This window comes from Drosophila innubila, chromosome X (assembly GCF_004354385.1).
Source record: "Drosophila innubila isolate TH190305 chromosome X, UK_Dinn_1.0, whole genome shotgun sequence".
Lineage (NCBI taxonomy): Eukaryota > Metazoa > Arthropoda > Insecta > Diptera > Drosophilidae > Drosophila > Drosophila innubila.
Genome location: NC_047626.1, coordinates 31,091,283 through 31,115,335, shown reverse-complemented (window position 1 = coordinate 31,115,335; position 24,053 = coordinate 31,091,283). Strand labels below are relative to the sequence as shown.

At 40.2% G+C, this 24,053-nt stretch overlaps 1 long non-coding RNA gene across 1 annotated transcript; it reads left to right on the top strand.

Annotated features, from left to right (window-relative positions):
* Positions 1–9,575: 9,575 nt before the first annotated feature.
* LOC117793495 lies at positions 9,576–23,642 on the top strand. Its single transcript, XR_004618281.1, has 3 exons — positions 9,576–9,598; positions 12,066–12,067; positions 23,347–23,642. It is a non-coding gene; the product is annotated as an uncharacterized LOC117793495 (long non-coding RNA).
* The last annotated feature ends 411 nt before the right edge of the window (positions 23,643–24,053 follow it).

Sequence of the window (24,053 nt, the reverse complement as noted above, 5' to 3'; positions counted from 1 at the left end):
CAACCTCTTGGGTGTATTGGTTAGCCGTTTTATTCTTCTGTTGCAGATTAAGAAGCTTAGCAGATACAACTTCTATCGATTCTCCTTTTACTGCATTTGAAAGTTGTGCAATGATTGCAGCAATTGTCTGCTCATTACTTATTAGGTTTCTCGCATGGCCTTTTAGTTTTGTTTTAATAAGGCTTATGGCTGTTAGCTCATGTGTGCCTTTTAAAGTATCTAATAGATTCAAAGAATCTAGAAAACTTTGTAGATTTTCAGGCTTACCGTCAAACTCTGGTATCAGAGATGTGGCTAGCTTGATAAATTCTACAACTGTTTGCCCATTTGAGAGATTGTTATTTCCTGTTTTATATCAATTGCATCGCTTTCTTCTAGTGTTTCAATGTCACTATCAGATTCAGCGTCGCTTGTTTGAATTGATTCGTCTAATTCTTTTAATTGGTCGGGGTCGAACTCCGCCAATTGATTTAGACCTTCTGACACTTTTATCTGAATATGTCGCCTATTGGTGACATTAATCAGTCTTGTGTTTAGGGATTTGATTACCCTTAAACATTTGTTATTGTGCTCAGATGTAAATTTATTCTCGTACCTATTTACTAAGGTAACTATACTATTGTATTCCCTAACTATTACTTCTATATGATTTTTTAAAGTTTCTGTCTTTATAACTGCATCTTTATTAATGCATTTATACTATTTATTAAATTTGGAACGAAATGCGTTTATATGTTTCGCTATTTCGTTCCATTCCATTCTTTAATACATTAGTATCTTGAGACTTTATATTTTTTAATTGTACCCAAGGTTGGGTGATTTATTGTTGACTCAATTATGTTTATGTTTGGCAACGTCATTAATACAATTGCTTTTTCTCTATATGTGCATTGTATTAATGGCGAATACCCTAGGTTGTACCTAGCCACATATCTTGCTTCAAAGTGTGTTATGTCTATTGGGGTCGAGAAAATCAATTGTAGAGCCCTTTCTTCGAAATTATGCTCTAACTGGTATACTTGGAGAATTGTTTCCAAAATATCCATTTTCTGTTTTTTGTTAAGTTCTGTAATGTATTATGATTATATTCTGTCTAGATTATTTGCCCTACTCATATATCTTTTCTTTATGATTTTATTGTGCTTAACATATAATGTAAGCAGAAATTGCAAAACTGTCACTATTGTGAGGATTAGCAGAAGGATCCACAATGATTGTATATCATCTGTGTGATCAACTATCTTAACGTTGTTTACAACGTTAGCTGTGTTATCTTTGGCCTCACTGGAATCGCTAAACCATCCCATTATCTGACTTTATCTGTTCTATTTATATAATCAATGAAAGTTTTTCATAATAAAAATAAATCTTTAAGTGTGAATGAGACTAAATCTTCAAGTGTGAATCAGAAGGAAAGAAAAATATTTTCCTTTCCGAAAATCAAAAATAAAATTTTAGTTTATAAAATGAGATTTAATTTTTAATTAAAATTTTTTTTTGTGTTCAAGTGAAAAAAAATTTTGTCATTACACAAATATTTTATTGCAGCTGAGTATATAGATACCCAGCGCCAGTGACATGGAAAAGTTAGTTTTTTTTTAGTGTATGTGGTTGGCTCACAAGTCAAATTACATTTCATATATTAAAAAAAACTCTCCAACCACATATGTTAGTAAGTAAGCCTAACAGATTTTAGTATTTTTCAAGTAGCGTTTTCACGCATCGGCTTGAGTGTAGAGCTTATTATTTAGGGGCAAATTGGGGCTATGGCAATTATGCAGCCCGTTTGCGTTTCTTTGCATCAAAGTTGCAAAGCTGCTGCTCCACTGCTGTGAGACGCTCAATGTAGCGTTGTCGGTCCTCCTCCGATATTGTCGTTGCAAGCAGGTCCTTCAGCAATCGTCTCTGCCGAAGGAGCTTGGTTCGCTGGCCGCTCCTGTTTCGTTTTTTCTTCTGTTGTGGTTGCTGCCGGGCCCTGTACTCAGCTATTGTAAGTGGGCGTGGTCCATCGTTGGGACACAACTCTAAGGCTTCCTGAAGATTAGGAGCGTCCCTTTGCTCGACAGGAGCAGAATCCTCCAGAGCGATCTGCTCTTGTTGTTGTTGTCTAGACATAGACATGCAGTCCGGGTCCTATGAGCTCAGGCGGTGCCGGTGCTGGTCATCACACTACCCTCCCCTTAATGAGAACCGTAGTTCCCAGGTCAGTTTCCACGGCTCTTTCTTCACATAAAGGTGTAAGTTTATTTCCGAGCCTGCGATTAGACTTTACCAAGACTTTCTCTCCTACTTCAAAGACCCTATTTTGGCGGAGTCATTTTCCCTAGCTCTGAGGTTGTCCTGCGCTCTTTTAAGCTTGTTTTGAATCTGCGTCTGTGATTCACCTGAGAGTGAACGGACGACATCGACCGGCCGCTTATTAGTGACCGAATGGATTGTCTTGTTGTACTCTACTGTGGACAACATAATTACCTCTACGGTGTCGCTAATGCTTTTGTCTATTTTAAGCATCTAGCTAGTTCCAGTAGGGTGCTATGGAAACGCTCAACTTGCCCATTGGAAACGCTGTGCAATGGCGGAGCATTTCAAATGCTGACTCCATAGTTATTCATCAAAAGTGAACAGATAGTTTGGGATTTCAAAGCTGGCACATTGTCGCAGTAAATGGCTTTGACTCCCGGGAAAAAATTCATAAGCTGTAACAAGGGCACTTTTAAGTCCTCTATTGTTCTGGACATGATCGGCTGAACTACAGCAATTTTGAAAACTTGTCAATACAAGTTAAAAAAATTTTTGTCAGTTGAGAAGATGTCCACATGTAGCATCTCCCTTGGGTATGAAGGAATCGGCGTCTCACTAATCTCTTGCTTTTAGGGTGCCTGTCGTATGTAGCCCTGGCACAAGTCTTACAATTTTGTACGATTTCGTTGGCTATGACAATTTTTTGGGAAATAGTACTCTAAGAGGACCTGCCTAATGTTCTCCTGGGCTGCCCTGTGAGCTCTGTTGTGTTCTGTGACGAGAATTTCTCTCCTGTCACTAACACTGAAAATGTCCACCACCCTATTTTGCAGTGCCAAAATTTGGTGGTTGGAAATTTCCGCACTATGTCGTCCTTCACCAGCGCCAAAGTGTGTAAGTCGCAGTGTAGCGCATTCACCACATCAGGTTTTACTACCTCCATTAGTTCCTCGAGAAGTGATTCTCTGCAGGTATAGAATAGAGCTAGTAGCTCTCTTTCGTTTGTGGCATAATTGACCTCTGGATTCTTTAGTGTCCTGGAGCTTATAGTGATGGGACGCCCTTCCTGAGAGAGGACTGCCCCTATCCCATACCCCGAAGCGTCTGTCGTTAGATAAAACGGCTTATTGAAGTCAGGGTACCGGAGCATGACATCCTCAGATGCCAATATATTTCGCAGTTTTTGAAACGCACTGCGTTGGAGATCAGAGAATTCGACAGAAATCTTTCTTGATCTATGCTTGCTAATTAACCCATATTCACCCTTAAGAATATCTGAAATGGGCTTTGCTATTGATGCAAAATCTTTGATGAAGCACCTATAATAGCTAGGGAGTCCTAGGAATGATCTCATTCGAAAACCGTCTTGGGCTCCGGGAATTCCTGTATCGCTTTGACTTTCTCTGGGTCGGTTGTGGCACCATCGCTAGTGACCACGAATCCAAGAAAATTCACGCTTTTCTTAAAAAATTGTGACTTTTCCTTGGACACCCTAATGTTAGCTTCATATAAGCTTTTTAGTACCCAGTCAACGTGTCTGACAAGGGACTCCTCATCTTTCGAGAAGACGATGACGTCATCGACATACACGTAACACGTCTTGCCGATCTGCTCTCGCAGTATGTCATCGATCGAAAGGAAGTCGGCAGAATTCATACTTTCGTCCATTTACGGAAAAGGAAGTCTTCTCCCGGTCGCGTTCTGCGAGCATGATTTGGTGGTAGCCAGACTTAAGATCTAGTGTCGAAAAGTACTTGGCTTTACCCAGGTTTCCCTAAATCATGGTATAATATTGGGCATGGGATACCTGTCTGTAATCGTTCTTTCATTGAGTTTTCGAAAGTCCATGACGAGACGCATGTTTCGGTTACCCATTTTATCCGTGCCCTTCTTGTCAACCACCCAAATGGGGTTGTTATAGGGAGAAACGGATTTTTGAATTATGCCATTCTTCAAGAGATCTTGAATCTCTTTATTGACAAATTCGGCTGCGCCCATAGGAAGGGTACAGCTAAGCGTAGATAGGCTGTTCGTCAACCGTTCTAATGGTGGCTACCACCGATGTGTTGTACGGTAGCGCCTCATTAGCGTCTGCGAACGTCTTTTTCCTATTTATTAGCATTTTTAAAAAATTTTGTCTAATCAGGGGAGGTGCGTCTGCGCAATCTACATTAGTGAAATTGACATCCACACTGTAAAAGATAGAAACAAGTACAGATTGAAAACACTAAGATTTCCGACAGAGCTTCTACTCTGGTTGATACTTTATTTGCAATTGTTCTTATAAAATTATTGTTGGGTTTGGCTAACCCGAAAACATGCCATACTTATATCTATGTATGTAAGAAGGCATATACATATTATTGCAGCTGAGTATATAGATACCCAGCGCCAGTGACATGGAAAAGTTAGTTTTTTTTTAGTGTATGTGGTTGGCTCACAAGTCAAATTACATTTCATATATTAAAAAAAACTCTCCAACCACATATGTTAGTAAGTAAGCCTAACAGATTTTAGTATTTTTCAAGCAGCGTTTTCACGCATCGGCTTGAGTGTAGAGCTTATTATTTAGGGGCAAATTGGGGCTTTGGCAATTATGCAGCCCGTTTGCGTTTCTTTGCATCAAAGTTGCAAAGCTGCTGCTCCACTGCTGTGAGACGCTCAATGTAGCGTTGTCGGTCCTCCTCCGATATTGTCGTTGCAAGCAGGTCCTTCAGCAATCGTCTCTGCCGAAGGAGCTTGGTTCGCTGGCCGCTCCTGTTTCGTTTTTTCTTCTGTTGTGGTTGCTGCCGGGCCCTGTACTCAGCTATTGTGAGTGGGCGTGGTCCATCGTTGGGACACAACTCTAAGGCTTCCTGAAGATTAGGAGCGTCCCTTTGCTCGACAGGAGCAGAATCCTCCAGAGCCATCTGCTCTTGTTGTTGTTGTCTAGACATAGACATGCAGTCCGGGTCCTATGAGCTCAGGCGGTGCCGGTGCTGGTCATCACACTACCCTCCCCTTAATGAGAACCGTAGTTCCCAGGTCAGTTTCCACGGCTCTTTCTTCACATAAAGGTGTAAGTTTATTTCCGAGCCTGCGATTAGACTTTACCAAGACTTTCTCTCCTACTTCAAAGACCCTATTTTGGCGGGAGTCATTTTCCTAGCTCTGAGGTTGTCCTGCGCTCTTTAAGCTTGTTTTGAATCTGCGTCTGTGATTCACCTGAGAGTGAACGGACGACATCGACCGGCCGCTTATTAGTGACCGAATGGATTGTCTTGTTGTACTCTACTGTGGACAACATAATTACCTCTACGGTGTCGCTAATGCTTTTGTCTATTTTAAGCATCTAGCTAGTTCCAGTAGGGTGCTATGGAAACGCTCAACTTGCCCATTGGAAACGCTGTGCAATGGCGGAGCATTTCAAATGCTGACTCCATAGTTATTCATCAAAGTGAACAGATAGTTTGGGATTTCAAAGCTGGCACATTGTCGCAGTAAATGGCTTTGACTCCGGGAAAAAATTCATAAGCTGTAACAAGGGCACTTTTAAGTCCTCTATTGTTCTGGACATGATCGGCTGAACTACAGCGAATTTTGAAAACTTGTCAATACAAGTTAAAAAAATTTTTTGTCAGTTGAGAAGATGTCCACATGTAGCATCTCCCTGGGTATGAAGGAATCGGCGTCTCACTAATCTCTTGCTTTTTTAGGGTGCCTGTCGTATGTAGCCCTGGCACAAGTCTTACAATTTTGTACGATTTTGTTGGCTATGACAATTTTTGGGAAATAGTACTCTAAGAGGACCCTGTCTCTTATACACATCTAGATGTGTATAAGAGACAGGCCTAATGTTCTCCTGGGCTGCCCTGTGAGCTCTGTTGTGTTCTGTGACGAGAATTTCTCTCCTGTCACTAACACTGAAAATGTCCACCACCCTATTTTTGCAGTGCCAAAATTTGGTGGTTGGAAATTTCCGCACTATGTCGTCCTTCACCAGCGCCAAAGTGTGTAAGTCGCAGTGTAGCGCATTCACCACATCAGGTTTTACTACCTCCATTAGTTCCTCGAGAAGTGATTCTCTGCAGGTATAGAATAGAGCTAGTAGCTCTCTTTCGTTTGTGGCATAATTGACCTCTGGATTCTTTAGTGTCCTGGAGCTTATAGTGATGGGACGCCCTTCCTGAGAGAGGACTGCCCCTATCCCATACCCCGAAGCGTCTGTCGTTAGATAAAACGGCTTATTGAAGTCAGGGTACCGGAGCATGACATCCTCAGATGCCAATATATTTCGCAGTTTTTGAAACGCACTGCGTTGGAGATCAGAGAATTCGACAGAAATCTTTCTTGATCTATGCTTGCTAATTAACCCATATTCACCCTTAAGAATATCTGAAATGGGCTTTGCTATTGATGCAAAATCTTTGATGAAGCACCTATAATAGCTAGGGAGTCCTAGGAATGATCTCATTCGAAAACCGTCTTGGGCTCCGGGAATTCCTGTATCGCTTTGACTTTCTCTGGGTCGGTTGTGGCACCATCGCTAGTGACCACGAATCCAAGAAAATTCACGCTTTTCTTAAAAAATTGTGACTTTTCCTTGGACACCCTAATGTTAGCTTCATATAAGCTTTTTAGTACCCAGTCAACGTGTCTGACAAGGGACTCCTCATCTTTCGAGAAGACGATGACGTCATCGACATACACGTAACACGTCTTGCCGATCTGCTCTCGCAGTATGTCATCGATCGAAAGGAAGTCGGCAGAATTCATACTTTCGTCCATTTACGGAAAAGGAAGTCTTCTCCCGGTCGCGTTCTGCGAGCATGATTTGGTGGTAGCCAGACTTAAGATCTAGTGTCGAAAAGTACTTGGCTTTACCCAGGTTTCCCAAAATCATGGTATAATATTGGGCATGGGATACCTGTCTGTAATCGTTCTTTCATTGAGTTTTCGAAAGTCCATGACGAGACGCATGTTTCGGTTACCCATTTCATCCGTGCCCTTCTTGTCAACCACCCAAATGGGGTTGTTATAGGGAGAAACGGATTTTTGAATTATGCCATTCTTCAAGAGATCTTGAATCTCTTTATTGACAAATTCGGCTGCGCCCATAGGAAGGGTACAGCTAAGCGTAGATAGGCTGTTCGTCAACCGTTCTAATGGTGGCTACCACCGATGTGTTGTACGGTAGCGCCTCATTAGCGTCTGCGAACGTCTTTTCCTATTTATTAGCATTTTTAAAAAATTTTGTCTAATCAGGGCGTCTGCGCAATCTACATTAGTGAAATTGACATCCACACTGTAAAAGATAGAAACAAGTACAGATTGAAAACACTAAGATTTCGACAGAGCTTCTACTCTGGTTGATACTTTATTTGCAATTGTTCTTATAAAATTATTGTTGGGTTTGGCTTAACCTGAAAACATGCCATACTTATATCTATGTATGTAAGAAGGCATATACATATTAGCTGAGTATATAGATACCCAGCGCCAGTGACATGGAAAAGTTAGTTTTTTTTAGTGTATGTGGTTGGCTCTACAAGTCAAATTACATTTCATATATTAAAAAAACTCTCCAACCACATATGTTAGTAAGTAAGCCTAACAGATTTTAGTATTTTTCAAGCAGCGTTTTCACGCATCGGTTTGAGTGTAGAGCTTATTATTTAGGGGCAAATTGGGGCTATGGCAATTATGCAGCCTGTTTGCGTTTCTTTGCATCAAAGTTGCAAAGCTGCTGCTCCACTGCTGTGAGACGCTCAATGTAGCGTTGTCGGTCCTCCTCCGATATTGTCGTTGCAAGCAGGTCCTTCAGCAATCGTCTCTGCCGAAGGAGCTTGGTTCGCTGGCCGCTCCTGTTTCGTTTTTTCTTCTGTTGTGGTTGCTGCCGGGCCCTGTACTCAGCTATTGTGAGTGGGCGTGGTCCATCGTTGGGACACAACTCTAAGGCTTCCTGACGATTAGGAGCGTCCCTTTGCTCGACAGGAGCAGAATCCTCCAGAGCGATCTGCTCTTGTTGTTGTTGTCTAGACATAGACATGCAGTCCGGGTCCTATGAGCTCAGGCGGTGCCGGTGCTGGTCATCACACAGGCTTGGTTGTTCGGGTCTTTTTTTTGTTATATTTTCTTTGTAATATTATTTTTTTTCACAGTTTTCAATCATCACCATTTCATCTTTACACTTGTTGTTGTTCACTTCACTTGCTGCTATTGTTTATGTTGTTTTTCAACTGCACTTAACTTGAGTGCAAATATTTAATGCATTTAATTTGCTTATTTGTCTGGCTATATATATTTCACAAAATTATAGAAATATTTTAATTAATTACAATCTTTTAAAAATGTATTTGCCAATGTTTTTTTTTTTTGTATTTCACTAGGAACGTACATGTTCGTGACACTTGTCACGGTCGCCATGTAAAAAAAAAAAGATAGAAACAAGTACAGATTGAAAACACTAAGATTTCCTATAAAATTAATGTTGGGTTTGGCTAACCCGAAAACATGCCATACTTATATCTATGTAAGTTAGAAGGCATATACATATGTATGCAGAAGGCATGCATATGTTATATATGCCTTGACCACTTGAGCTGCAAAGTGCAAGCTCAGCATTCCCACGCGCTGCGATCGGCTTGTATATAAGCAAGGGATCGTATTGCTAATGCGCTGGAATGTGTATGTTATTCTAAGCGGTCTTTTGTACATTTGTATTTGTATATAAGTTATGACAAAGTGTCACAATGTATTGAGGGATTGCTATACCCTCTGATTTATGTAAATGGCAGGGTAGATATGCTACAATATATAAAAGGACTTATGTTTATGTAATCACTGCAACAAAGTGTTACAGTGTGTATTCGATATGTGTGCATACTACAATATCATTAACATCTGTGACAGTAATGGAAGTTCAATTGCTCTGTTTTATTTTGGTATTTCATAACTTTATTTTTTAAGTCCAATACCGCTCCTGCTTTGTCTAACGAGTCAAAGCCTAAAATGGCATCAAATAAACTTAGTGTGTCAAGCATAAAAAATGGTGAGGTTTGGCCAAAAATGTTTAAAAGACATTTATTTGTTATTTTGCTCGAGCCATGGACCGAGCTTACAATGAAGGGTCTTTCGACATGAATAATTTTTTTTAGCTCCTTTATGGGCTTAACGTAATTCTTTGCCGCCCCTGTATCTACTAGTATTTTTAAAGTTCTCCCACCCAACTGTCGTTTGATATACGGCAGTCGGGATCGTTCCCTAAAAAATTTAGTGAGTCATCGTCCCCTAGCGACTGAGCGTCTTCCTCAATCTCAATGACAGCAGCCTCTGCTGCGTTTTCATATCTGGGAGCCCCACGTTGGGCGCCAATTAAGTGAAGTGTGTTGGTCCAGCGATGAACTAGGCGTTGAAGGCAGGTCCAGCGTTTATTGCGTATTTATAATCTTCTTATGACGATTACGTTGGAGGGCTTGACTTCACCCCCTTTTCTACTCACTGGCCTTGTGGCTCAGCAATGATCAGAAATATAACAAATTTATTTACGGCAGTGTGCCTGAGTAATAAGGGCTTATTTTTAAAACGTCAATACAAAACTGTAGCGCATGAGCTACAGAGCCGGCAAGCCGATTTAGCATAAGCGATAACGCAGATACTTGCAGCATAGTCAAGTATCAGGTTACCGATGCTGACCATTGTGGTCGGGGCGCTGAACTCATGCGTGAGCGGAATATGGTTGGAGTAAATGTGCAAATATTATTATGGTGCAAGATTCTTATACAAAGTATTTATGTGCAATTCTTATGTGTTAACTTACATACGCGTATGTTTTTTTTTTGTACTCTTGTTAGTTAGTTTGTGTAGTAAGACACAACCGACGTTTGGTGTTTGATGATTATTTATTAATTGAATTTGGTTTTACATGAAATGTCTTGAACAGTTTGGGCTGCGCCGCCAGATACGCCGGCAGAGGAACAGCCGCTTAGTGTTTTATATATGTATATATTCTTATGTATATACAGCAACATAGATGTCTCTGAGAGAGAGAGTGTTATGTGCACACAAAGAGCGCGTCACGCGCGACAAACTTAACTTGCCGATTTGGCACTCATGTTGCCCATTGCATTATTGTGCGATCATATTATTTTGCACTTGAATTAATCATGGGACTTACATATGTTAACATAAACATTGCAACAAAGTGTTACAATGTGCTTGTTATGAAAGACACTGATTATTATTGAATGGCAAAATATATTGTATGACATAGAAATAATACGTAATTGAAAATATATGAATTATTTAATTTTGAAAATATTAAAAAAACGTGTTATTAATAATTAATATTATTTTTAATAATAAATATTTTTTGTTTGAAGCATTTTTAAACATTTTACTGACTGCATTTTTTAAGTAAATTAAACGAAAGAAACTAATTATTATTAACTTATTTCTAGAAGTTAACTTTAATTTAAAAGCTATACATATTCAAGCAAAAAGTAAAATTTTATGTTTTCTTACACCTGTACCATTGTTATATTAAATGTTCTTTTTTGTGTTTTAAATAAGTACACGTCTTGTTGCTTCATTGGTTTTAAAGAGAGTGATCGTTCTCCTTTATTCAATTATGTTCAAAGGCTTATTACATAGAATATTATAAGATAGCTCTGCCGCTAAGAACGTCGGCAGAGAGAGAGTTGCAGTATGTATGTATGTATGTGGCTATGTATAGACATGTATATATGTACAGACGGCACATACTTGAAAAGTGTTAACGTTAGCGATCCCACGCTGCGGCCAGTCCGCATAAGTGACGGATCCTATTACTATAAACATAGCAACAAAGTGTCGTTATGTTATGAGTTATTACTCTTACTTTTAAGTTGGGCATATGACCACTTGTTATACTGTATACTCTACAATACTGTGGGCATATGCTCATTTGGCATACAACATACTACACCTCCCTTTTTAAAGAAATAACGTAATATTATGTAGTTATTTAATATAAAAATTATGTATAGGTATTATTTTTATTTTTATATCTTTGTATATTATGTTGTATTTAAAAAAAATTTTTTTTTTTTTTTTTTTAGATTTAAAATTTTTTTTTTGTTTTGAAATATATATATATACATATTCTTTTTTTTGTTTTTATTTATTAATCTTTTTTAGCCTATCCTTATGAACTTTTTGTTCCTTATTTTTCTTATTCTTGATAATTATATTATTATTTTTTTCTATGCTAATGACCTCAAATGGTCCTATATAAGAAGATTCTAATTTATGACCTGTTTCATTCTTTAAATAAACTTGGTCTCCTATTTCTATTTTAGAATCTAATACTTTCTTATCATTTATTTCTTTTTGCTTAATTTTATTTTTTTCTAAAAGTATTCGAGCTCTCTTATACGCGTTTTCTAGTCTAAACTTAACTTCTTTAGAATAATCTTCTATATTATATATAGGTTCGATCGTATTTACGCTATTAAATTGTATTGGTAAATTATTTTGTCTACCAAATACTAGTTCATATGGACAATAATTATGGGTTACTGATGGTGTTGTGTTAAAACAATACACGAAATACTGTAACCATACGTCCCAGTCAGTTTTATCTACTGATATATATGAACGAACGTACTCATTGAATGTCCTATGACTTCTTTCAACGGTACCTAATGTCTGGTGGTGGTGTGCTGTAGATGTTATGTTATCTATTTTTAAATATTTGCACAAGTCAGTTATAATGGAATTTTTATATTCTGTTCCCATGTCCGTAATGAACGTCTTCATTGGACCGTACTTCAGAATAAAAGATTCGAATATGGCTTTTGCGACAGTTGTTGCACTTTTGTTTGCAACAGGAATTGCTACTAAATACTTTGTCAAATCACATATTAAAGTGATTGCGTATTCATTCCCATTTTCCGAACGTGGTAGTGGACCAATTGTGTCTACTATCACTCTGTCAAAAGCATATTGTGGGGTTTCGGTTATAATCATAGGTGATCTTGTGTGTCTCGTCGTTTTCGACGTCAGGCATTTTGGACATTTATTTATGTACTCTTTTACATGTTTAGTCATGTTTTTCCAATAATATTGTCTCTTTATTTTTGATATTGTTTTATTTATGCCTGTATGACCTCCTTGAATTGGATCGTCATGGAATGTAGACAATATAGCTTCTTTTTCTTTTATTGTTTCTATTTGGGTCACCGGGTTGAGTAGCGCTACTCTCAATGAAATTAATATTTTATTGCCCATATTTTTGAAATTATCGATTGAAACGTGTTCAAAGATATTTTCCCACGGTGCCACTTTGAGTTGGCTGATTTTATTTATACCGGCTTGCGTTTCAAGCCTTTGGAAAAATTGACCTAAGTCAAGAGTTCCATTAGTATATAAATCGCTAACATCATATCTTGCAGTAATTTTCTTACCATGTTTAAAAAAACATAGCATATTTTTTACATGCAAGGTCACTACTTTACGTACTTCGTCATTGTTAATGACTTTATATACGTTGGGCTTTGAAGCTTTTTCTATAGATTGCCGTGGCAATTCTATTTTATCTTTTCCTGCGCAGGAATTTTGTCTACTTTGATATCTTGTAGTGACTTTCAGGACTTTTCTGTTCATATCAATTAAGTCGGATATTGTTATCCTTGACAGGGCGTCTGCCACGAAATTATCTTTCCCTCTCAGATACTCTACCGTAAAATTATATTCTTCTAATTCGAGTCGCATGCGTGTTAATTTTGAACTTGGGTTTGTCATAGAGAATAAGTATGTTAAGGGTCTGTGATCAGTTTTCACTGTAAAATGTTTGCCATATATATATGGTCGAAAGTGCGTTATTGCCCAATGTATTGCTGCTAGTTCTTGTTCCGTAGTACTCTTATTGCTTTCACCTTTAGTGAATGCTCTTGATGCATATGCAACTGGGAGTTGGAGTCCATTATAGTTTTGAGTTAAAACTGCTCCACATGCTTGTTTGCTTGCATCTGTGATTATGCAAAATTCTTTGCTAAAATCTGGGTACTGTAATAAATTTGGTTGAACAAGTTGATTTTTTAGGTACTGGAATGCTTTTTCACATTCCGTTGTCCATTCAAATGGGACATTCTTTTTACATAATCTTGTTATGTGCCGTGAATATTCGGCGAAGTTTTTTATAAAACGTCTATAATAATTGCAAAATGCAACGAATCTTCTAGCGCTGTCTGCGTCCGTAGGGACTGGATAGTTATTGATAACATCGAATTTTTTATCGTCCGGTAGGATTCCTTTATCTGTGCATCTGTGACCTAAAAACGTCACCTCGTGCATAAAAAATGAACATTTTTCTGGATGTAATTTCAGATTGTGTTTTCTACAAAGTTTGAAAACATCTGTTAAATTTTTAATCATATGTTGTTCAGAACAACCAATAACGATTAAATCATCCATGTAAAGGAAAGCTTGTGAAGGCTCAAGGCCTGAGAATGCTATTGTCATCATTCTCTGAAATGAGTTAGGCGCTATTTTTAATCCAAATGGTAATCGCGTGAAGCGATATGAACCATTGCTTGTTGAAAAAGACGTTATATTTCTTGAGTTTTCCTCAAGCTCAATTTGATGGAAACCTGACATAAGATCAAGGCAGGAAAAATATTTAGCTCGACCCAATTGATCAAGAATATCGTCAATTCTGGGGAGCGGAAATTTATCGGACAGCAATTTTTTGTTTATTTGGCGATAGTCAATTACTAATCGCCATTTTTTTTCTGAAGAACCCGGAAGGGATTTCTTTGGAACTAATAATAATGGGCTATTATAGGGTGAAACAGACGGTTCAACAATATTTTGTTCAATTAACTTTCCAACTTGACGCTGGATCTCTTCTGTTTGGCTATGCGGACATCGATAATTTTTTACGTATACTGGTTCGTCATCCTTAAGTCTCAATTTTTGCTTATAAAAATTGTTCGTTGTGATCGGTTCGGTTTCAAGTCCGAACACGTCACTATACTGGGTGCATATTTCTTCAAGTTGTTTTTTAAACAATGTTGGGAAGTTTTTCTTTAATTTAGTAAGAACAGACTCTTTTCTATTGTCTTTGATATTTTGAACTACTTCGTAGTTCGAAAGTGATTCAGATTTTAAATTATTGATGCTTACAATTTGGCATGTATTTGTTGTGTTTAAAAATCGGACAAAAGCATTCTGGGCTGTTGCAATCGTGTTTGCAACGTAAACACCCGGTTTAATTTCCTGATTGGGAATTAAAATATTTTCTTCTGCTGAGGACAACTCTATTTTGCGTATCACTTGGGATCTTGCTGGTAGAAGTGTTGAATTAGTACCAGAACTAAATGTTATTGGAACATAAATAGGATACTTTAGGTTGTGCGGTCTAATTATAAACCAATCCTCAGAACTATTGTAATCTATTTGGCAATTAAATTTTTTTATGAAATCTAATCCTATTATTCCATCGCAAGGGATTGCGAAATCTGAATGAAGCAGATGAAATTTATATGGAATAATGTATTTGTCTGTCTGTAGTTCGATTGAGACTAGACCTTTGGAGTTTATTACTCCTTCTCCTATGCCTCTAATGTCTATAGTTTTATTAATATGGATGTCATGAAAGACATCAGAATTTTCTTTAATTATTGAAATATCTGCACCTGTATCAATCAAAAATGTTAACTTTTTATTCGTTGCAACATTTTTGAATGATACGAAATTATTGAGACTTAAGTTAACAGTATATATTTTACCATTTAACCCCGAGTATCTGGAGGTGTCTGCGGGTTTCCCGAAGTATCTTGGGCAACTCGGACATTGTTGTTATTGTTATAGTTGTGGCTATTTTGGTTATTGCCTCGGTTGGAATTATACCTACCTCGGTTATAACCTCGTCCACCTCTATTGTTGTTTCTGTTATTGTTGTTGTTATAGGAATTGTAGTTACCGCGGCCATTGCCTCTACCTCTTTGCGGTGGGTAACTACCTCCTCTACTATTGCGGCCTCGCTGAAATAATACTGTACTTGCACTTCCAGTCATTTCTGTGCTGCAATGGATATATTTACCCATTACATCATTAAAAGTGACGAAGTTACCAGCTTCCAGTATTACTTTCAGTTTCTCATGCTCACAATTTTTAATCATTGCAGAAATAGACTCGTTTGTTGAGAATTTTTCCGCATTGATTGGGTCTAGGCCGTCATCAATAAAGGCTGCCTCCAATTGCTTCCGCAAATTATCCATTTCGGTTGCATACTGGGAGGCAGTTTTGCCTTTTTGTTTTATATTCAATAATTTAGCTTTTAAAACGTCGGGAGATTCTCCTTTTACGTTATCTTTAAGCTTGTTTATTATTCCGGATATAGTTGACTCATTTTGTACTTTGTACAGAATCGTGCCGGTTATCTTTGATTTAATAACCTCAACTGCTATATCCTCCTGGTCTCCTTTAGTTCTTTCCACAATGCGTAAAGCAGTTAGGAATCTGTTTAGAGATAGCTTTTTGCCATCAAATTCAGGTACTGAAGAGGAGACCTGTTTCACGTATTCCCTATCTAGGGCTACTTGATTAGCCATTGTTATATCTGTATTTTCCTGGAGCGTTTCAATATCACTATCACTATCTGAATTGATTATTGGTTTAGACTCGTCCAATTCTTCTAACTGATTCTCGTCGAATTCAGCTAGCTGATTTGGATTTTCTGAGATTGTTATTACAATACTTCGTCTAATACAAATATTATGCAATCTTGTTTGTAAAGTTTTTATAATTTTCTGACATTGATTTTCATGCTCCTGTGTCAATTTAGCATTGACTTTGTTTATTGTTTTTACTATGTTATTATATTGAGCTGTTAATATTTGCGCGTGATGTATCAACGTATCTGATTTTATTGTTTTGTCAGAATTGATACATTTGTATGATTTCTCGAATTTGTCTTTATATTCGTTTATTTTCTTCGCTAATGCATTCCATTCCATTTTTTTTTAATAGAAAATGGAGTTTTTAGCGGTGTATGCGCAGCATCAATATGGTTTCTGTGCCTAGTATTGCATGTGTTTCGCTGATAGTTTTTACCATTACATAAGGTAATGTACTTAACACCATGCCCTTTTCAGTTTTGGAACAACCGATTAATGGGCTTGCAAAACTTTGAAAAGTTTCTATGTATTCATTTTCAAATTCAGTTATTTTAATGAATTCGCGATGTTTTTGCAATATTTGTAATGCATTTATTGTAAAATTTGGTTCTTTATTATAGATTTCGTTTATTATGCTTATCATATTATATCATTTCTAAATTGCCTGCTCTACTTGCGTATCTTTTCTTTATGCACTTATTGTGCAACTTATATAATTTAGTCAGAACATTTGCTAATAAAAGAACAACAATTATTATAAGCATAACCGTTATTACTTTTAAATCTACTGAGACAGTTTCCACATTATTAATGACATTTGCGGTTGAATCCGCTACTTTTGATTCGTGGTCTAACATATTTTCTACTTCTAATATATTATCGTCTTTTGAGATTGCATTCGAAAGCATCAAATTTGAATTTCGAATTTTTTGTTTTTTTTTTGAAAAGAATATATATATATTATATTATATTGTATTTAATGTATTTATTTATTTAAAAAAAAATTTTTTTTCAAAATATTTCCATTTCATAGTAGTGTATTCCTATTCGATCAACACAGTGATCTCCTGTCTAATGTGTCGTATGGCTTCACAGGCCACACTCTACTACGAGCAACGCGATTATCGCTCAGTATTACAAATAGTTCATAACATTTCATTTGTGTTTAGTTTACATTACAACTATAGTACAATTTTTTTTTTAAATTATCAAAAATATATGTTTTTTTTTTAAAATTAAGCTGCGCGCTCTCTGAAGCGCTGTCGGTCCCTGAAGATCCCGTTGGCTTAACTTGGTACGTTAAACGGTGCCGGTGCTGGTCATCGCACAGGCTGGTGGGGCGCCGGTGCTGGTCCGTTCACAGGCTGGTGGGGCGCCGGTGCTGGTCTTCTTGAAGCAGGTGTAATTGCAGTACGGGGACCTCGATCGGGACAGAAATGGTCCAGGGCAGTCCGCAGGGCATTTCTTCTCTGGTTTAGTGTTGAAGTCTTTCTTTTGTGGCACTGGTTGAAATACTTTAGAGTTTATTATTGGTATATTTTTTAAAGTGCTTTCATTCGTAGAGGTTGAGCTTTTGTATTTTTGCTGAATCGACTCGATATTGTCGATTTCAGCCTGTACTTTATTGCCTGATTCCCAACTAATTGTTGTGTTGGGGGCATATAACAGTTTTAGGAGTTTGGCTTTTCTTTCCTTAAGCCTTTTTTGTACTCCACTGCGCCTATTTTTTGGCATTGCTCTTCACCTCTACTTACTCAGTATTTCCAGCCACTTTTTGTCGATGATGTATGTTTAATGCTTGTTGTTGCCGCTGCCGCTGCTTCACCTCCAGTTGTTGTAGTTTTTAATGCATCTTCAGTTTTTGTTGGTTTTTAGTTGTATAGAATTTTTCCATTTCACATGTTACTTCAACATGCTCGTGACACAGTCACGGTCGCCATGTTATATTAAATGTTCTTTTTGTGTTTTAAATAAGTACACGTCTTGTTGCTTCATTGGTTTTAAAGAGAGTGATCGTTCTCCTTTATTCAATTATGTTCAAAGGCTTATTACATAGAATATTATAAGATAGCTCTGCCGCTAAGAACGTCGGCAGAGAGAGAGTTGCAGTATGTATGTATGTATGTGGCTATGTATAGACATGTATATATGTACAGACGGCACATACTTGAAAAGTGTTAACGTTAGCGATCCCACGCTGCGGCCAGTCCGCATAAGTGACGGATCCTATTACTATAAACATAGCAACAAAGTGTCGTTATGTTATGAGTTATTACTCTTACTTTTAAGTTGGGCATATGACCACTTGTTATACTGTATACTCTACAATACTGTGGGCATATGCTCATTTGGCATACAACATACTACACCATACTTACTATTTCCTTTATATACACATTTTTTTTTCTTTTTTTTTTTTTTATATACACATTTTTGCTCGCTCTGTCGCACACTTGTTAAACACAGACACTCAAGCTCATACCCATACCCATACCCATTTAGATACCCAAAACCGATACCCATGCTCATACCCATACCCATACCTGATTGCATACCCAAAAGCCGACACCCGATCGCATACCCATACCCATACCGCTTCGAATACCCAAAACCGACGACCCCCCAGGTTTTTTACATACAGCGCGCTGGTCGTGTTTGATGTGGACTCTTGAGTTTTCTTTGTTTTTCCCGCGGTATCCATCGATGATTCTTCCTGAAAAACTTTCCAAACGGTGTATCTGAACTCTCCGGAGGATTGAAGGTGAACTCAGAACTGTGCGTTGCTCTAGTCTCAGCTGGTCTTTCCTGGTGACTCGAATTCCAAGGCGAGCGTTGAGACGTTGGCTGGGCGAGGGGCTCCCATCTGCTGAGTGTAGCTTTCCCGCTCTCACTCGTACTTTCCCTGGTCGGAGTTTCCTGTTTTTCCTGCACTTTCACACTTTCGCTGGAGTTGTTGTGCACATTTGTGTATATCGCCCTACTAGTGTTGGAAAACACCATCTACTAGTCAGCTGGCCCAACCGAACAGCAGAGCTACAGCTCGATCAATTGGTGTTATAGCAACGAGCTTTTGTCTAGCCACCTGCTAGTTTCCATCGCGCCAGACGGTTAATTCGAATTTGAATTTGCTTATGCTCTATGCTGTGTTCTAAGCTGTGGGTTAGCAGCGGGTTAACAGAACACACTCGTTAGGTGCAGTAAATAACGTGCGGCATACTTTTAGGAGCTCCAAAAACATCTGCGTGCTTTCAGGTGTTTTTTTATATAGAAAGCCAGTAAATTTAAAATTAAATTTAAATTTACAATAATCAATCATCAGCTCCCAACCAGTTTTCTCAGTGCAGAAAGGAACTGAAGATCACGGAACCGACTACTACCAACCCCTCCGCTGCGGCGGCGTTCATTAAACGGGGCTCTGGTGACCGAGTAAGAGCGGTATATCTCAACCAGCATTTAACGCCAAGGGAAACCTCTGGCCAACGAGGGACTGCCTGGGAAAACTGCAATCTTGGGTCAGCTCTCTCAGAACATGAAGGATGAAGAAGCGAGGGCAGCGTTGCAACGAACGCCGACAACTCTGCAAGTGTTTGTGTTTCTGCAAAATCTCCGGAAAAAGATGAAGATCTGTGGCCTACTACCCTGAATGGCACGCTAGCTCGAATGGGCGTGGTTCTCGAAGCGCTGACTGTCTGGTTTAACAGTCAAAGGTACATAACTGCAGTAAGGCGGGAGGAAATAGGCCAGTTGAGCTCTCCCCAGAAGCTAGCCATGGAACTCTGCAGCCCAGAACTGGCGAGTACAGATGCGCAAACAACTCCGTCAATAGACAAGGGCTATGCTGGAGCAGCAGCATCTATGCAAAAGGCAGGCACGAAAAAAGCAATCGGCATGGGAACCATGAGCAGCGAAACCCCTAAACGACAGAGGGACTCAACTTGGGAGCTGCGTAAAACCCCACCCAAAAAGAGCAAGAGCCATGGCAAAATCACGGCTCTGCAGGCGGATGCTGTAACACAAATACCAGCCGTCAAGCCAGCAATGCACGAGTCAACTTCCGGCCCAAAAGGGAATTGGACCAAGGTCAGCGGCCGCCAGAAAACCCGCGAGCGCATTCGATCTGATGCTATAGCTGTCTCTGGTGTGGGCGATTGCAGTTATTCGGACATACTTAAAATGGTTAAGAGCGACCCGACGTTAAAACATTTGAGTAGTGATGTCAAAAGCATACTAGTGTCCAAAGAGGAGGTGCTGGAGTCGGTTAAGCTTGTTTTGGATGACTCCACATTGAACTGCGAGGCGGTCAAATCGCTTCGGGCACTAAAGGTTGGCCAACAGGTGGCGACACTTGTTCTACCAGCGGCTAAGAGCAAGGTGTTGGTAGACAAGCGGAAAATTCGCATCGGTTGGGTGGTTTGCCGCATTCGGCCAATTCTACAGCCAAAACGGTGCTATAAATGCCTTGGATATGGACATATGGCAGCTAAGTGCACCAGCGATGAGGACCTAAAAGGTGCATGCTTCAAGTGCGGGGATCATGGCCTCTTAGCCAAAGCTTGCATAAGACTAGCAAAATGCAGGCTTTGCATTCGCAATGGCGAGAAGCTGACGGATCATGCCGCTGGTGGCTTCCGATGCCCAGTGTACAAGAAAGCTGTTAGTAAAATGAGATGTTAGGGTTTCTCCAAATCAACCTTAACCACGGCGTAGCTGCGCAAGCCCTCTTGGAGCAGACTACAAGAGAGTTGCAGGTTCATATCGCCGTTATCAGCGAGCCGCATCACCGAGAGTCCATATGCCCAAGGTCGTGGGCTACCGACACAAGCGGGAAGCTGCGATATGGGCGTGTGGCGCCCCATCCACCCTACTGGCCGACACAAAGCCATTTAAAGGTCTCGTGCGCGCAAGAGTGGCTGATAAATGGATCTACAGCTGTTACCTGGCTCATAGCTGGCAGTTGAGTGCCTTCATAGCTGTCCTAGATGAGCTGGTTGACGATGCAAGAGGGCGACCTGGACTTGTCATTGCAGGTGACTTTAATGCGTGGGCCACGGAGTGGGGCAGTCTGGTGACAAACGCGAGAGGTCGAGCCCTTCTTGAAACGTTAGCGTCGCTTGACCTTATGCTGCTAAACACTTGCTCTCAGAACACATTCAGCAGAGCTGGAATAGGATCGATCGTCGACCTCACTTTCGCTAGCCCATCCATCTCTGTAGGCGCAAACTGGAAGATAAGCGAGGCGTATACAGCGAGCGACCACTTGGCCATTCTGTTCACTTTTGGCGACTGCGCACGGTCAATGGAGAATGGATTGCCATATGTTAAAGCATACCGCGTTGAACAATTCAACACGCAGACCTTTTCCGCAGCATTTCAATCAATCAGCACGGATGGAAATGCTGATTGCAGGGCACGCCAAATGTCTAACATCCTTACCCAAGCTTGCGACATAAGTATGCCTTCATGCAAGAAGGCGCTACCAACGAGCCCGGGGTAGGCCAGGCTTCTACGCCAGGCAAGCTGAATACAAGACGGCCAGAAGACTGCTCAAGTTCGAAATTCAAGTCAGCAAAAGAGAATATTTTTACAACTCTGCGACTCGGCCGAGCACGACCCATGGGATAAGGCCTACAAGACCGTCGTCAAAGCCATCTACGCTGGAAGGCAGCACGCACCAACGAATGCTACCGAACTTAAGCTGATCGTGGAGACGTTGTTCCCGACCATACCTTCTCATCAGCTCGTAGAAGTAGCTGCGCCTAACCAGAGCGTAACAGCCTCCATAGAGGCGGTCACGGTGAGTGAGCTATTGACTGTCGCCAGGACCATTAAGGCCAACAAAGCTCCAGGCCCGGATGGTATACCGAATCGGGCAATTAAACTTGCCGTCTTCCTGCAACCCGACGCCTTTGTCCAGGTATTCAACTCGTGTCTTGCGGAGAAAACTTTTCCTTCAATATGGAAGTTACAGTCGCTGGTGTTACTCCCAAAGCCAGGCAAGCCGCTGGACGACCCATCGTCCTACGGGCCCATTTGCCTTCTAAGTTCGCTGGGGAAGGTACTGGACGAGTTGATCTCCACGAGATTGGAGGTGGCTATTACCGAAGCAGGAGGGTTGTCCCCAAACCAATACGGCTTTAGAAAAACGAGCTCCACCATCGACTCAATCAGTAAGGTGACCACTATTGCCTCGCAGGCCATCCAAGGCTCAAAATGGCAGGGAGGCACCAAGCACTACTGCTTGGTCGCCACGATAGATGTGAATAACGCCTTTAACTCTGCCAGATGAGATAGAATAGTGCAGTCGTTGTCTGACTACTGTGTCCCAGAATATCTCCTGGAAATAATAAAGAGCTACTTCCAAGGACGAGTGCTACAATATGCCACAACTGATGGTGCTAAAACACACTGCGTATCAGCTGGAGTGCCCCAGGGGTCTGTCTTGGGGCCCCTTTTATGGAACGCCATGTATGATGGAGTTTTGCGGCTGGCGCTCCCTCTTGGCTCACATATCGTCGGATTCGCTGATGACGTTGCAATAGTAGTGGTTGGTAAAGAACTCCGAACGACTGAAGAGACGTGTAACTCTTGCATAGCACGTGTCCAACGATGGCTTACTTCTGCCGGACTACAGTTAGCAGCCCATAGCTGTCCTCATTAGCAGTCGAAAAAAGGTGGAGACTGCACAGATAACTGTTGATAACACAGTAATAACATCGAAGCGGGCTATTAAATACCTTGGAGTTATGCTAGACACAAGGCTGTCTTTCCAGGAGCACTTGGATTACATCAATGCAAAGGCTTCTGAATCATATCGAGCACTCTCTCGGATTATACTCAATACTCGTGGACCCAAGCAACAACGCCGTCAACTACTAATAAATGTATGCAGGGCTTTAATATTATACGCGGCACCCATCTGGTCCAAAGCGATGTCTGTACCAAGCTACAACCGGGGAATCTGCTCGACGTATCGGCTTAGCGCTATCCGAGTTTTCTGCGCATTTCGTACCATTTCTGACGACGCTGCCCTAGTAATCTCTGGAATGGTACCAATAAACAAGCTGGCCATTGAAGCTGATTCAATCTTCAAAGCGGTAAACAACAACCCAGGTGACGGGCCTTCCATACGCCTGGTACGCGCAGATGCCAGACAGCGATCCATCAACCGGTGGCAAAACCGTTGGGACTGCTCTCGGAAGGCCGCTGGACCCACCGTTTAATCCCCAACCTCGCAGCCTGGCTCAACCGGAAACACGGAGAGGTTAACTTCTATATCATCCAGGTTCTATCAGGTCATGGGTGCTTCAGAAGTTATCTAAAACGTTTCGGACACGACGCTTCTGACGAGTGTCCATCGTGTAGTCGCGGCACTGTGGAGGATGCCAAGCATGTGGTGTTCAAGTGCCCTAGATTCGCACAACACCGGCAAAGATTGGAGGTAGCACTAGGTGGCCCCATCGCCGAGGTGTAACGAACACGTGATGTGTGCAGCAATCTGGAGGCGTACTCTGCCTACGGGTGCCGACTTGAGCTCAGGGAAAATGGGGGGTTCTTTTGCCACCTAGAAAGCCACCGTGTCACATAACCAAAACTTGTAGGACAGAGTTATACTAGGAATGGATAACAACCGAATAAGCAAGAAAAGAGAAAACAAAAATGATATATCTACATGTAAAGAACTCAGATGTTACAGCTCTTCTTCTTTACCCACCCAACCATGTAAAGACTCTTAATTCTTTGCCTTTACCCTAAATCAATGCAACAAAAACTTATTTCAGGTGCCCATTTAACAATTTAGTTTAATTCATTTTTTTTTTTTTTGGTTCGATATTAATACATTTCATATTTTTACCCCCATTTGAGGATTTTAGTACAATTCGAGAATTATATAAGTATCTTCACAAACAATACTGAGATACGTGAATGCTCATAAATTTGATTCTGAGTGGTAGGTATATGTTACGATAATACTTAAAAATTCGCTGTTATATTGTTATAATTGAAAGTTATGATACAACGCGTTGTATCAGTTTGAGGGTTTTATCGGGGATGTTCTCCCAGATTTATTTGGTTTTACATTTGCCTTATAACATACACTTAACATAGTGAGCTCTGCCGCTAAGAGCGTCGGCAGAGAGAGAGTTGCAGCATTATGTACTGTACTCACGGTGC